Below are 15,133 nucleotides of genomic sequence, written 5' to 3'. Positions count from 1 at the left end.
TAGAGTTCTTCGCGCAGATTCTCAATCGCGTAGTTTATTTCCTGTGTGGTAGTGGTTTTGAAGCAGTTCTATTAATCAGTTGAGATAGAGATGAAACATTCTGTATACACACACCGAACTACATGCAGCCAATTTTTCCCGTTCGATTATCTCCAGAAAAGCGAATCTATCAGAGAACGAGCGGCCGGTAAGAAGAGCCCAGCTAGTGAACGAGCCTGGGTTTGATGTTTAGATAGATGGGTAAATCTCGGATTGATTAATAGCAGTAAGCAAACCTAAGCACTATCATACATAACTGCTAATAAGGAATTGCTAGCTACTCACCGTTAAAAGATGTTGATGAATTCGCTCCGGGAAACGCGCTCCTGAAACAACAACTCATTATTTAAAATTACCCTAACCGTTCGGTGTTTATGCTAAATAAAGACGACAAAATTAGGGTTTAATCGCCATCAAGAATTTCCGTTTTTTAAGGGCGTCTGCCATGCCATCGAGGGACTACGCGACTCCTGGGTAATCATTATTTAATCAACTGCGGCCGACGCAGTATAAACAAGTCCATCACAAATTTGATTGAATGTGGATATTGGGTAATAAAAATCACTCAAGATAAACACGAGGGTACGGTGCCCATTGATGAGGTAAATCACGGACATAAATGGGGCCACCGTCCCGCCCACGGTCGAACTTAACTTGGATGGCAGTCTGAACTGCCCATGCCCAATTAGGGTCATTTGTCTACTGACCGATAACAGAACGATAACATAGTGAAGCCTGTTTCTAAGTGTAGAACGATTTATTGGGTCCAATATTTACGGTCTTGTCATTTGGAGCCTTCTTAATACAGGTAGGTATATCGTACTGGGGGAGTTCGGCAATAAACAGCACTTCGGCTGCTGACATGCAACGCCGACCACTTAGTGATTAACTAATACTTAGTTAAGGTATTTTCAAGTTTGTTTTGTTTAAGATTGATTAGATCGTTTAAAGTACCTACTATAGTTGTCGGTTGTTTTAACACCGACGTGAATTAAAAAATGTAACTAATGACTTAGTAGTTTCGTGAATTGGACAGAGCTTTACTTAAGGATTCTCATCATGGACTTCAATTTGCTGCATCACGTCAGAGTTTTTAACTGAGAAAATAAGAAACTATGCTGTGTTATTACGGATGCTATTAAATCATTTTTCCAACAAAAATAAAAGTACAAGTATTTAACTAAAAGCTCTCCACGGGAATAAAAATCACGCCTTCTTTTATTAGGCTCTGAGTGGTGTAAATTTCACTATTTGACTTTTTCTACTGACTATTATCACTTTTCAGCATCCAGCAGCAGTTGTCATTATATTTATAATCAATGTTCATTGTATTATTTGCTATTGTGTTTATGTGGTATTGGGAAAGCCCCGTTGTTCTTTATCTGCTAATTTACAGTTTCCCAAATAATGTATTTAAATTATTCTCTTTACGCAAATAGATATAAAATGCGAAATTAAACACGACATAAAGTAAAAGTGTAGTAAATAAGGAAGCTAGACAACTTTATATCGCAAGAAATTTTGCAATATAATGAAAACTAAATGCGAGTTTGTAAAATGTATCTCGTAACAGCAACAAATTTGATTGTATGTTATCTTCATGAATGCTAAAATTCTTTAAATAAACACTTATTTAAATAATTTTTATTTCGTTCTTTAATCCAGAGTGATTTGCCGGGCCGAAGGCGAACCGGAGTTAACACGTCAGGTTAGTAAATGCCCGACCTAGATCAGAGTTGAAGTTTTCCGTGTTTACCATATCTTGAAATCCTAACAAACGAATTCAATTTCTTTTTGCAAATTTTGTCTGGTAAGAACAAGTGTTACGTTTGTTGAAAAGAGTAACATTAAAAAAGATTTTTTACTAAAAATGTTATATGTCAGAAGTTTTTATGTTTAAATATACCGGGTGTTACAGTTTGATTTTCGTTTGACATTTTTTAGAACTTAAATGATTTGGAAAACTACGTTTAGTCATACAAGAAATACTTATACCCATGCATTTTTAAGAAATGATAGCTACATAACTCCTAAGAGTACAAAAACATAGATCTCCCGTTTCTGTCTGTCTGTCTGCCGTCCGTCGGGATTTTTATTAGACAGATAATCTCCGAAACTACTGGAGGGATTATTATAAAATGTTGTATGTATAATAATAAAAATTTCATGTAGCTGGTACAACGCCAACTTCGTCTAATCATCCCCAATGTGATGACGTGACAAGATTGTACACAATAGATGGGTTTTAAATTGTATAAAATAACGTACTCCTGCACATGTAGTTCAAGAATCCGTGTTGAATTTTCAACCTAGACTTCCAGATTTTTGGAAAAAAATTCAAAATTGTGTAACAATCTGCAATTTAACTTTGAAAATGCAAAACCGAATGCTCTGAAAATCAGGACGGATGGGTGGGGTGGGGCTTCGCTGTTGGTTTTCTTTTTTAATTAATACATATAGTTTTCTTTGTATAACACGATCACTTAAGAACATATTTCACATGGTAATTTCTCGTAGAAAAATACGGATATTACAATTAAGCGCTGCCCTTCGGTTTACGAAGAATAAAAAAAATAATCAGATTGAGATAGGGAGGGTGGGTGTGGCTTATACTTTACCTGTTTTTTTTCTTAATATACATAGCCATCTTTTCACAATAAGAAACTTAAAACATGGTTAAAATAGTACATTTTTGCAAGGTAATATGGATTTTGCATTTATGGGGCGGGGCCTAATTGCAAAATCGATATTTCCTTATACAAATTTTTCGTTTTAAACATGTTTTAAGTTTCATGTTGTGAAAAGAAGTCTAGACATGTTAAAATGAAAAGGCAAAATATAAGCCCGCCCACCCGCCCTATCTCAATTGTGATGATTTTTTTTATTCGCCATGAACCAAGGGGGCGGAGCTTGACTGCAAAATACTTATTTTTTTACAAGAAACTAAAAACATCTTTTTGAGTATCGTCTTGTTTAAAGAATACTATGTACATTAAGAACAAAAAGGCAAAATATAAACCCCGCCCACCCACAATATCTCAATTGTGGTGATTTTTTATTCTTACAAACTTAAAACACGTTTAAAATCGTAAATTTTTGTAAGGAAATATGGATTTTGCAATTAGGCTCCGCCCCTAGGTCTGGCAACAAATGAAAACTTCATTATTATTTAGATCCGGGCAGGTATGGGTGGAGCTTAATCTTTGGTTTTAATTTTGTCCTAATATACATAGTATTCTTTGAATAACACGATGCTCAAAAACATGTCTTACATGGTAATTTCTTGTAGAGAAATAATAAGGATTTTGCAATTAAATTCCGTTCCTTTGGCTCCCGACGATTAAAAAAAAATCATCATAGTTAAGATAGGGCGGGTGGGCGGGGTTGATATTTTGTCTTTTTTATTAATATGCGTAGTCGTCTTTTCAGAACAAGAAACTTAAAACATGTTTAAGATGGTAAATTCTTCTAGACAAACATGAACCTTCCAGTTAAGCCCCACCCCTCGATCTGACAACGAATGAAAAATTCATCACAACTGAGAATTGAGATCTGGGCGGGTATGGGTGTGGCTTAATCTTTGTTCTCAAACATATGTTTTTCATTTCTCGTAGAGAAATAAGGATTTTGCAGTTAAGCTCAGTCTTCTTGGCTCATGTCGCATAAAAAAATCATCACAATTAAGACAGGGCGGGTGGGCGGGACTACATTTTACCTTTTCTTATTAATATGTATAGTGTTACGATTGACGGACGAATAATAAATCGGGTGTTGGTAAAACTCAAAAAAAAAATTTATTTCTTCAGGTCGAATTACAACACTATCTATTGCGACGAATATGTACAGAAATTATTCCGGCGCTCTCGACTGTCTTCACTGGATGAATGAATCCATTACCTACGGTCGCCTCTATTTAAACGCATAGTCTCTGATCGAGATCCTTCACGAACATCCATCGCGACTCCGCTTCGAGACTCCCCTGGACGCCGCTTCGAGACGCTCCAGACCTGTCTTTATGCGCCCGCCTCTCGGCCGTCAACAGCGATGATTCACCCATCAGCGCCGTGCGTACGTCCAGAAGGCTCTCGACCGCCATAGGCGTCGTACTGGGGCGGCGTAAGGGTGTATTTCGTAACACTGCCCCCCTCTTCAAATCCGATCGTCCCGATCGGAAGCGTCTTCGTTGTTTCCTTCGTACCGTTTTAGTCGATCGAGATGAACGATCTTCATCTTCGTCTTTGGTCCACGTTGGATCCGATAAACTACGTCATTTATTCTAGTGACGATAGTGTATGGACCTTCCCAGTCAGGAGCCAGTTTTGGGCAACGTCCCTTCTTCCGTCGGGGGTTATACAGCCACACTAAGTCATCTTCCTGGAATCCGCCACAGTTGGCCTTCACATCATAACGGGTCTTCATTCGGTCACTGGCAATCTTGATCCGGCCCCTCACTAGTTCATGCACGTTGACCAACTTCTCTTTCAGTTCGTCCACGTAGTCACGTACTTCCATTGGTTCTTCGGATGGCAATCCAAAGACTAGGTCACAGGGCAGCCGCAGTTCCTTCCCAAATACAACGTGAGCAGGTGTTTGGCCCGTGGTGTCGTGGATAGCTGCGCGGTAGGCCAGCAGGAATAGTGGAAGGCGCTGGTCCCAATCCCTTTGGTGCTCTTCTACCACTTTCGAAAGGTGTTGCTCCATAGTCCGATTGAACCTTTCCACCATGCCGTCGGACTGTGGGTGTAGTGGCGTTGTCCTTGTCTTACGTATTCCCAGTAGCTGCATCACTCTTTGGAAGACGTTGGATTCGAAATTGCGTCCCTGGTCTGAGTGAAGTTCCAAGGGGACGCCAAACCTACTGATCCAATTGTCAACCAGTACTTTCGCGACCGTGACGGCTTCCTGATTTGGAATGGCATAGGCATCTGGCCACTTGCTGAAGTAGTCGCTAGCCACCAGGATAAACTTGTTGCCGTCGTTTGTTACAGGGAACGGACCGGCCACATCGATGGCGATTCTTTCGAAAGGTGCCCCAACATTATATTTCTTCATCTTTCCCCTCGCCCTGGTATGAGGACCTTGGCTGGCCGCACACGTCGTACACTTGCGACACCAACTTTCGACATCGTCACGATAACCTACCCAATAAAACCTCTCCCGGATTTTCGACAAAGTTTTGTTCACTCCGAAGTGGGCTCCAGATGTTCCGGCATGAACTTCCTCTAAGACCTTGGAAACCTTTACCTTGGGGAGGACCAGCATCGTCTTAGAGGTACGCCCATCAGGACTCTCCCACTTTCGCTTCAAGAGCCCATTTTCCATGACCAAGGAATCCCATTGGGCCCATAACGCCTTCAAACTGGGGGATTGGTCGGACAATTCTGCCCAGCCGGGTCGTTCGACTCCTTCCTCCTTCCACTTTAGTATTGGGCCGATTATGTCGTCTCCTTCTTGCTCACGCTTTAACCGCGCCGTTGTCCATTCTTCATCTTGCTCAAAAATCGTCCGACGAACGGGCAGGTTCCCTTCTTCCGCGTCGATCCTGTCGCAGTGCTTGCACTCTCCACACGGACGTCTTGACAAAGCGTCAGCGTTGTTGTGTAGTCGACCCGCTCGGTGTTTGATCCTAAAGTGGTACTGCTGTAGTCTTTCCAGCCAACGCGCTACTTGGCCCTCGGGATTCTTTATCCGCAGTAGCCACGAGAGGGCAGCGTGGTCGGTCCTGATCAGAAACTCCTGTCCGTATAGATACTTGTGGAAGTGGTTGACGGCTTTGATAATGGCTAGTAGTTCCTTCCTTGTGGCACAGTAATTTCTCTCTGGTTTGGAATGTAATTTGCTAAAATATTCGATGACCCTTTCCTCCCCATCTTGTATCTGCGACAATACGGCCCCAATTCCCGAGTTACTCGCATCGGTATCGAGGACGAACATTCCTTTGTCCCTGGGGTAAGCCAAAATGGGGCTGGTGCACAAAGCCGTCTTCAGTCTCTTAAAGGCCATCTCACATGTACTGCTCCACTTGAAAGTCGCCTTCTGCTCCGTCAGTTGGTGTAACGGTGCTGCGATGTCGGCATACCCTTCCACAAATCGTCGGTAATATGTGCAGAGTCCCAAGAAGCTTCGTAGTTCATGCTTGTCTCTTGGTATGGGCCAATCCCGGATAGCAAGAACTTTCGTCGGGTTGGTTTCTATTCCTTTCTCCGACACGATATGGCCCAGGAATTCGACTCTTTTCTGGAAGAGCGAGCATTTCTTGGGATTTAGTTTCAAACGAGCCTTCTCCATTCGTTCTAGCACCTCCTCGAGATTCTTCAGATGGTCGTCAAACGTTTTGCCCATAATCATGACGTCGTCGAGGTATACCAGACAGGTCTTCCATGTCAATCCTTTCAGCACCATCTCCATCAGCCGCTCGAATGTTGCTGGCGCATTACATAATCCGAAGGGCATAACGGTGAAGTGATAGAGGCCACTTCCGGTGGAGAACGCAGTCTTTTCTTTGTCGTCCGGGTGCAAGCCTACTTGCCAGTAGCCACTCTTCAAGTCCAAGGTCGAAAACCACGCCGAGCCGGATAAGGTCGTCAAGGTATCGTCTATTCGAGGAAGGGGGTAACTGTCTTTCTTCGTGACGTCGTTCAGTTTCCTGTAATCGACGCAAAATCGGGTAGTCCCGTCCTTCTTGGTAACCAAGACTACTGGAGATGACCACGCGCTGTTGGATTCTTCAATTACCCCATCTCTCAACATGTTGTCCACGAGTCTTGTAGCTTCTTCTTGTTTGGCTAGGGGTAGTCTTCGAGGAGCCTGACGGATCGGTTGCGTGTCACCAGTGTTTATTCGGTGTTCTACGATGTTGGTCTTCCCGAATGGTTCCTCCTCTGAGGCGAAGACATTACGGTGCCTACGAATGAGTCCTTTGGCCAGTTTTCTCTCACGAGCAGACAGCTGGTCCCAGTTGACCTCCAAGCCTTTGGTATCCCCTTCCTTAGACTCATTCTCAACGTCTTCTTCCTCGCAGTTCAATACTCGGGCGACTGGCTCACACATTCCGATAATCTCCCCTTTTCTAATATTGACTGCATTGGGAAACACGTTTGCCACACGTAAGGGTATGTCACGATCGGTTTTGATTAGGGTGCTCGCGATCAGGAGCTTGTGGGTCGAGTCACTTGCCGGCTGCACCATCCCCAAACTGTATCCGGGGTTTTTCTCTACTCTGGCGGGAACGATGACTTCTGCATTACCATCTACCTTCGTTGTCTGACAGACCACTAGTCTGACCGTTGCAGCTTCCACATTCGGACGTCCCAGCACAAATTCTTCGGCTCCAAAACGCAGAATTTTCTGTTCTGGGTCGATCATTAAACCATACCGGCTGATTAGGTCCATACCCAGAATGAAATCGTCAGCGATTTCCGCCACCAGAACTTCATGCCTTATTCGGAGTCGACCGAGCTCTACATTCACCACCGCTGTACCCAGAACCGGTGTTGTTTCTCCTGTCACCGTCTTTACATTCGTGGCGGTATATACTGATTTAATTTGGCAATTTTGTAACCTGGATCTGCGTGCAAGGGACACTTCGGCTCCTGTGTCGATGATGATCTTCGATTCCCGTCCATTGATTTTTCCGCTGATTGTCGGACTGTCGGCGCTCCCCGCGATACTTCTAACCATTACAGTTGTTGGGGCTTCTCTTTTAGCAGCCAGTACGCGCCCCGAGATACCGACTGCCTTTAGTTTTCCTGCTCCTGATGTAGAGGAGGTCGCGGCTGCGATCTCCTCATCGGCGCTGGCGATCTAACACGGCAATCCCTCCTAACATGCCCTTGACGCCCACACCTGTAACATTCTAGGCGCCCTCCATGTTGTCTAGAACTGCCCGTCTTGATTTCGGCAATTATTTCGCGGGCGAGTTTCTCAAAGTTCTCGCTCATTTTGTCGAGACTCTCTTGAATAGGGTTTACTTCGCCCTCAACCCCGATGCCTCGTATCTTAACGTTGGAACGAGGTGAGCTGTTGTATGCGGCGTCCACTTCTAACGCTCGAATCAGCGCCTCGGATGGTTTCTTGAACCCGGAGATTTGCAGGACTCTTCTTACCTCACTATCTCTTACGCCGTTTACGAAGGTTTCTGCTGCCAGTCTGTCTTGGAAGTCTTGCGGAGCTTCAGGATAGGCGAGGTGTACCAAACGTTTAACATCAGCCGCAAACTCCTGAAGAGATTCACTACTCTTCTGAATCCTAGATTTAAGCTGCGCTACGAAAACTTGCCGGAGGTGTTCATCTCCAAATCTGAGTTCGAGGGCGGTCGTCAAAGCGGTATAGTCCTTCTGGTTCTCTTCTGATAATGTCTGTAGAATCTCCAGGGCCGCACCTCGTAGTGCTACTACCAAAGCGGTCGCTTTCTGTTGGTCATTCCAGCTATTCGACAAGGCCGCAGCTTCAAATTGCTTCTTATAAGTAGTCCACGACGTCTGCCCATCGAAAATAGGGGGTTGAACTCTCACCGGACTGAATTCTGCAGGGGTCGCAATTGTAGGTCGTGCTGTTTGCAACCTTTCTTCGAGCTCCTTGATCTTGTTTTCCATTTCATTTCTCACCTCGTCCACTTCATTTCGCACGACTTGGAGGATTTCGCTTCGGCTGTTCAAAAGTGTAGTTTGCATAGCTTTTAAATTTTCTTCCATTATTCTTTGATTTTCTTCCATTATTCTGCGATCTTCTTTTCTATTTTCTTCCATTATTCTTCGATCTTCTTTTCTACTTTCTTCCATTATTCTTTGATTTTCTTCCATTATTCTGCGATCTTCTTTTCTATTTTCTTCCATTATTCTTCGATCTTCTTTTCTACTTTCTTCCATTACTCTTTGATTTTCGCTCAACATTTTCATCATTTTTGTCAGTTGTTCCTCCATGTTGGCTGTTTGCGCTCTTGTGGTAGTCGGCATAAAATTTTCTTCTAGAAACTTCTAGAGCCTTGACAGATGTCAATTCTCGAAGCCAATGTCAGGTGATGAAAGTCTAATTCCGTTATTCCACTCTTACCGCGGGAGAGAATTTTCTCGAAAGTTCACTTTTTTCCGGTCTCCCCTAGTAGCACCAACCAAATTCGAATCCCGATTTATTTCACAATTAATCCCACTTCTGACACCAGTGTTACGATTGACGGACGAATAATAAATCGGGTGTTGGTAAAACTCAAAAAAAAAATTTATTTCTTCAGGTCGAATTACAACACTATCTATTGCGACGAATATGTACAGAAATTATTCCGGCGCTCTCGACTGTCTTCACTGGATGAATGAATCCATTACCTACGGTCGCCTCTATTTAAACGCATAGTCTCTGATCGAGATCCTTCACGAACATCCATCGCGACTCCGCTTCGAGACTCCCCTGGACGCCGCTTCGAGACGCTCCAGACCTGTCTTTATGCGCCCGCCTCTCGGCCGTCAACAGCGATGATTCACCCATCAGCGCCGTGCGTACGTCCAGAAGGCTCTCGACCGCCATAGGCGTCGTACTGGGGCGGCGTAAGGGTGTATTTCGTAACAATAGACTTCTACAACCTCTTTAGTACGGCAAAAGTTAATCATCAAAGTTACTATCAACGCCAACTTGTCAACGAGTTTATAATTGACAGTTTTCAGCTCTAAAAGCAACGTCAGCGGGAACAGCAACTGCAACGGGAACTTCAACGTCAACAGCATGTTTATAAATACCACTTAACTGTTAATTTAGAATTGTACATTTAGGGCTACTCAAGAAAATTAATGAACAAAGCGAATTATTTTATTGATCAAATCAAGGATCATCTATCCCATTTTCCCGAAAATTTGAGGATGTATTATTATTAGTATTATTATTATTAAACTGCACCTATGCAGTTTGATTGACGTATCCTTTCTGCAATGTTGCAATTAAATTTTCAAATTTTCGGCTAGGTTTGTTGAGGTGTACTCCAGGCTCGAGGGAAACTTAGTCTAACACTTTATTTTTTTAAACAAAGTTGTTTATTTACTTGACCTTATAAAATTTGTGTTCCACATGGTGACCGTTTAAATAAAACGTCTGCTCTAAAATTCCTTTGTGTTGTGAACTTTTGTGTTAAATTAAAGAGCGAAACGGTGCGTGATGAAGACGCTGCAAAAAAAGTTGTTGACGTTGTTTTCTTGGGCAGGTCAGCATTTAATATTCTAAAGTGTTTAAAAACTTTTGAGTGTGTGTAATTTATCTTCAACTAAACATCGTTCGTCTGTAAACAAAGGATCTAAAGCTGACTCCAAAGAAAAATCTAATCTACCTTCGCGAGCTACACAGCATTTTCTTGCTTGGTTCTAAGTTGTAAAAAGATTTTTTGTAACATTACATTTAATTTATAATTTCTTATATCAAACAAAATTAATTATTATAATAGACCCTGGGGTGTTTTTTAAAATCATGCTCGGAGTTTCATTTTGTGGAAATGTCTGGGCACGATTCTTTGTGTAAAGGTACAAAATAAAGCAATCGCGACTTAATATATTTGTACTCAAAAACACTTTTACAACGCGATTTCTGTCGAGTGTTTCTCGTGGTTGTACACAATAAATTTGAACGATTAGGTCCATTAAGTCAATTGTTTTGAAAAGTTTCACTACGAACTAATCGGCTGCGATGTGTCCCCGAAAACTGAAGTGTTACTAAAATTGAAAAAATAAAAAACAGATTACCAACCAACACGCAATAAAATTTCCTAAAAGCCGCCTGAACCGATCGATGGATTGGTAGCCGTTGGCAGTTATTGTTCATGGAACTAACAACTAGACAATATTGGAATTTGTTCATTACCCTTAAACAAATGTTGTATAGATTGACATTAGCTTTTTCAAAAATCATTCTGTAATTTCGGATACTTTTTAAAGACTATATAAATATAAAGCTACGCTATTCAAAATTTAACCAGTTTTCTCTTGTGGTTTTTCGTCATACAAGGTCTGTGTGAAAATTTTGTGCCTCGGTATTAAAATTCTCGCTATTTTCTACTTATCACTGTCAGACTGTATTTTAACCCGATTAGTAATATCACTCAGTTTACCAAAAATGAAACTTTCCCATTCGTCAGTACTATTAAAATATAGTTTCACACTTGTCTCCCAGAAGGAACCGTGTAATCCGGTTAAATCCCACTGAATAGGCATAGCAATGAATTATTCACAATCAATCAATGCAGAGTCGACATTTTTTAATTAGAATCTCAAGAACCGTGGGAGATAATCATCTAAATTGGAAAAAAATTGGAAATTTACCTACAAAGAATAAGGATCTGAAAAATCTTTGTTACCGTGCATAAAATATTCTTTAAAAATCAATACGTCTTAATAATTACTTCTCCACGGACCTCTTTTTTTATAAATGAGGTTATTTTTAGACTGGAGCAGGGATGCTTTGTTATTGACCGAATTTAAACCTTGTCAGCTTTCTGTTTACCCGATTTTTTTACTAAATATAAAGTAACGGATCATTATATTCACCCAGAGATACATATCCGCATATATAATGTAAGTAGCTCAAAAAACAGAATAACGAAATAAAATGGGAGTATCGTCTTCCTTTTTTTGAATAATATTTCCTCACAAAAGACAAGCTCAAGTAAATTATCCATTGTTTATGTAATAAATTTACGTGTACATGAATTATACATGTCGTTCGTTTAGGGAAAATGTAGGTTTTTGGAAAGCCAACATTCCTACTACATTATAAATTAACAGTTTCCTCGTTCGCATTGTACTTGAAGTCAGATTTCAACCCCAGCCGTACAAGTTACGAGAAACTCGAACTACATTATCCATTTAGACAGCCAATCCAACACATTTCAACTTGTTCACAAGCACTGTAAAAGTTCAGTTGAACGCCTTCAATTAATGTTTGCGGTTAATATTAAGCTTTGCGAATTAAATACTTGGTTTTTAGGAAGCCAATTTCTGAGAAACAAGCTCTTGAGTTTCGAGATGAATCTGGCTGATCAGGGATTACTTTGCTGTTCCATTTCGCCGAGTCTTGAGCTAAAACTCGTGTACACGAAAATTGCTACGTGGTTTTGTTGTTGTCACTTTATTGCTGAGCTGTTAGGTGGTTATGAATATAATTACATTTAATTATGAGTGATAGGTCGAAATGTCACTTTAACAAGGTAGTTTTTTTTTATATCTATGTATAAGAAAAACAGCTCCACGTCTTAGTATTCTTAGTTCAATTCTTTTGATGTCAATAACTTAATAGAACATTTACATTTGATGTAACAATTAAGGAAATACCTTCATTTGTTACATATTACTATGTTTATGTAATATGTTCAGGATGATTATTTTATATGTTCACACCTGGATAGTCCGAATAGGCAACACATTTTACTTTCCATAAACGACTTCGTTTTAAATTTTTATAAATAATAAATAACGTGTAGATGGCATGCGCCAAAACTGTGACAAATTAATTGTAACCGACAAATTGTGACAAATTAATTCTAACCGACAAATTATTTTCAACTTTTTCTAACAAACCGATACGCTTTTAAGTTTCGGAAATTGTACTGGAAATTTCGATGCTGTCGTTCGTCTACATGTCAGGTGATACAGTTCCTTCTAGCCAAGTATTCAGCGGACTCAAAAAAAAATAAGAGAAGTTCATCATTCCCATTAATTTACCATTAAAATTATATCAATAATCAATTAATCAAAAGACAGTAGAGATAAATTTTAATGTCTTGTATCGCGTCATCCCATTAAAAAAAAAATGTTTTTGTTATTTTAATTCACTCGGTCTCTCTGCAGGTGATTCAAAAATTGTGCACTAACTCAAAGGTACACTGTTAAGTTCACAAGTCTAAGTTCGAGAAGTATCAAATCAGAAAAATATTTCTGACGTCAATTTGACTTATATTTACAGTTAGAAAAAGAAAATATTGATTTAGAGAGACGATTAAAAAAGTAAAAAAATTGGCCAATCATTTTTTTTGACCGAGAACAATCTTTAAGGATTAATCGCCTAAATAGTACTAACAGACTATAAAGTTTCATTAGTATACAAAAATATGTATTAAGAAAAACAATACAGGATACAAACTGCAGTTATTAGAACTTCTTTCGGCCCTGGAATACATTCAAACAAATTCATTCAAAAAAAAAAAAAATAGATAATACCAGTCGTAGTGGACCCAAGAGGGGATCGAATTAGTGACCTTGGTGTAATTAGCACAAAGTTCCAGCTAACTGAGATAACTGGAAGTTGCATAGCATTCTTGGTGTATTATTGCAAAATGAAAATTTTTATTTTTTTGCAAAAATCTTGATGGAATAACTAAACACAAATGTAGAGAAATATGTTACTTTATAGAATTTAAATAACATTTACCATCCAAAATTTTGAAGTGACACCATCAAATTGTTGATGGGGATGGGCAGACAAATTTTGGTTAGCGTTTTACCATGTACATGATATTTGTAAAATACCTATAAAATTTGCTACAAGCAGCCCAGTAGTTTCGGTGATTATATGTCTAATAAACATCGACACATGATAGCCAGACGACAGACAATCGAGAAACAGACAAAAAACAGACGGAAACAGGTGATCTATTTTCTTCATTCTCTAGGAATCATGAAACGTCGAGAAAACATGAAAGTAGCCGTTCGAAAGACAGGAGAGTAAAAAATGTGTAATTTTTCATATAAACTAGACAAAATAATTAGAAATTCATATTCTAACCACTAAAAATATGCACAATTTAATTTTTCTGGTGTCACACCTGTGTAAAATAAATAAGCAAAATTAAATTAATTAGTAGGAGACACCGCAAATTTTGAAAACAATATACAAAACTGCCACAATATTGATGCTAACTTCATGAATATGCATGAAAGAAGATTGTTAACCAAAAAAATATCGGAGTATCAACCAAACTTTTCACGTTTGTTACAAAATTGTAGCCGATATGAAAATATTTTTTTACCCTAAAATACAGTCTTTGCGGACAAATCGTTGCTGTAATACCAAATAAGTCCGCAAAAACTTCGTTAGGTACGTGTTACAAACAACATTTTTAATTAAAGCTCCCAAAAATAGCAAATAATTAGTCCCCAAAAACTGTATTTTAGGCACTAGTCCCAAACAAACATGAATGATTATTTCGAAAGAATTGTAGTTTTTGGGTCCGTAAAATAGTTATTTTTGAGAGCGTATACTAAAAATTATATTTTCAGCATTGTTTGCAAAATTGTAGCTCATTTGAAAAATAATTTGAGATGTCGGTGCACTTTTGTCAAAATGTCTTTGTAATCAAACCATTTTGATTTAGATCAAATCTGACAACTCACTAAAAAGTTGTGAGAATAATCACTTTAAAAGATTTTAAACAACAAAATTTTAATTGCGGTACTCAAAAATTACAAAATAGAACATATTTTGCTTTCTTGAAAACTGGAAAGTCTATAAAAAGTATTTTTGTTGAAATTTTTTTTATTACAAATGTTATGTGTCAGAGGTTTTTATGTTTAAATATGCCGGGTGTTACAGTGTGATTTTCGTTTGATGTTTTCGGCATTTAAATGATTTGGGAACCTTACTCTCATGCAACAAATACTTCTAACCATGAACCTGTACCTGTAGTTCATGAATCCGTGTTGAGTTTTTAGCCTAGACATCCAGATGTTTGGAAAAAATCAATTGTAGTCCGACTATTTTGATTTGATCTAACAATTCACTAAAAAGTAACGAGAATATCCACTCTAAAAGATTTTACACAAAAAAATGTTACATTAATGATTTACTTAACCAGGTAGGTTTTTTATTTCTCATTATTAAAAATTTAGAAATAGCAACAGATTTCGATTTGCTTAAGTGAAAAATTGTATCATGTTTTATGACGACTGAATATTTACAAAGATTTTTTAGGAATTGTGTGGTAACGCTATTTGTCCACGAAATCTTTTCATTTTATAAAAAATTGAAAAAATCGTTTTGGAATTTTCTAATCACACAAACTCTAGAATCTGGAAGTTACCTACTATTATAATATATAATAATTGTGTATCATTTCCACCAACGATGT

At 39.2% G+C, this 15,133-nt stretch overlaps 1 long non-coding RNA gene across 1 annotated transcript in view; it reads right to left on the bottom strand.

Annotated features, from left to right (window-relative positions):
- Window positions 1-15,133, bottom strand: part of LOC135134987 (uncharacterized) — a 485,030-nt gene that overhangs the window by 313,684 nt on the left and 156,213 nt on the right. The window contains exon 2 of the long non-coding RNA XR_010281417.1: window positions 325-365. This is a non-coding gene — a long non-coding RNA (uncharacterized LOC135134987). The remainder of the gene's footprint in view (window positions 1-324; window positions 366-15,133) is intronic.

Source organism: Zophobas morio, unplaced genomic scaffold (assembly GCF_036711695.1).
Source record: "Zophobas morio isolate AGI-343-1 ecotype UQ-CSIRO unplaced genomic scaffold, CSIRO_AGI_Zmor_V1 ptg000024l, whole genome shotgun sequence".
Taxonomy (NCBI): Eukaryota; Metazoa; Arthropoda; class Insecta; order Coleoptera; family Tenebrionidae; genus Zophobas; species Zophobas morio.
The sequence above is the reverse complement of the archived record's forward strand: the minus strand, read 5'-3'. Positions and strand labels throughout refer to the sequence as shown.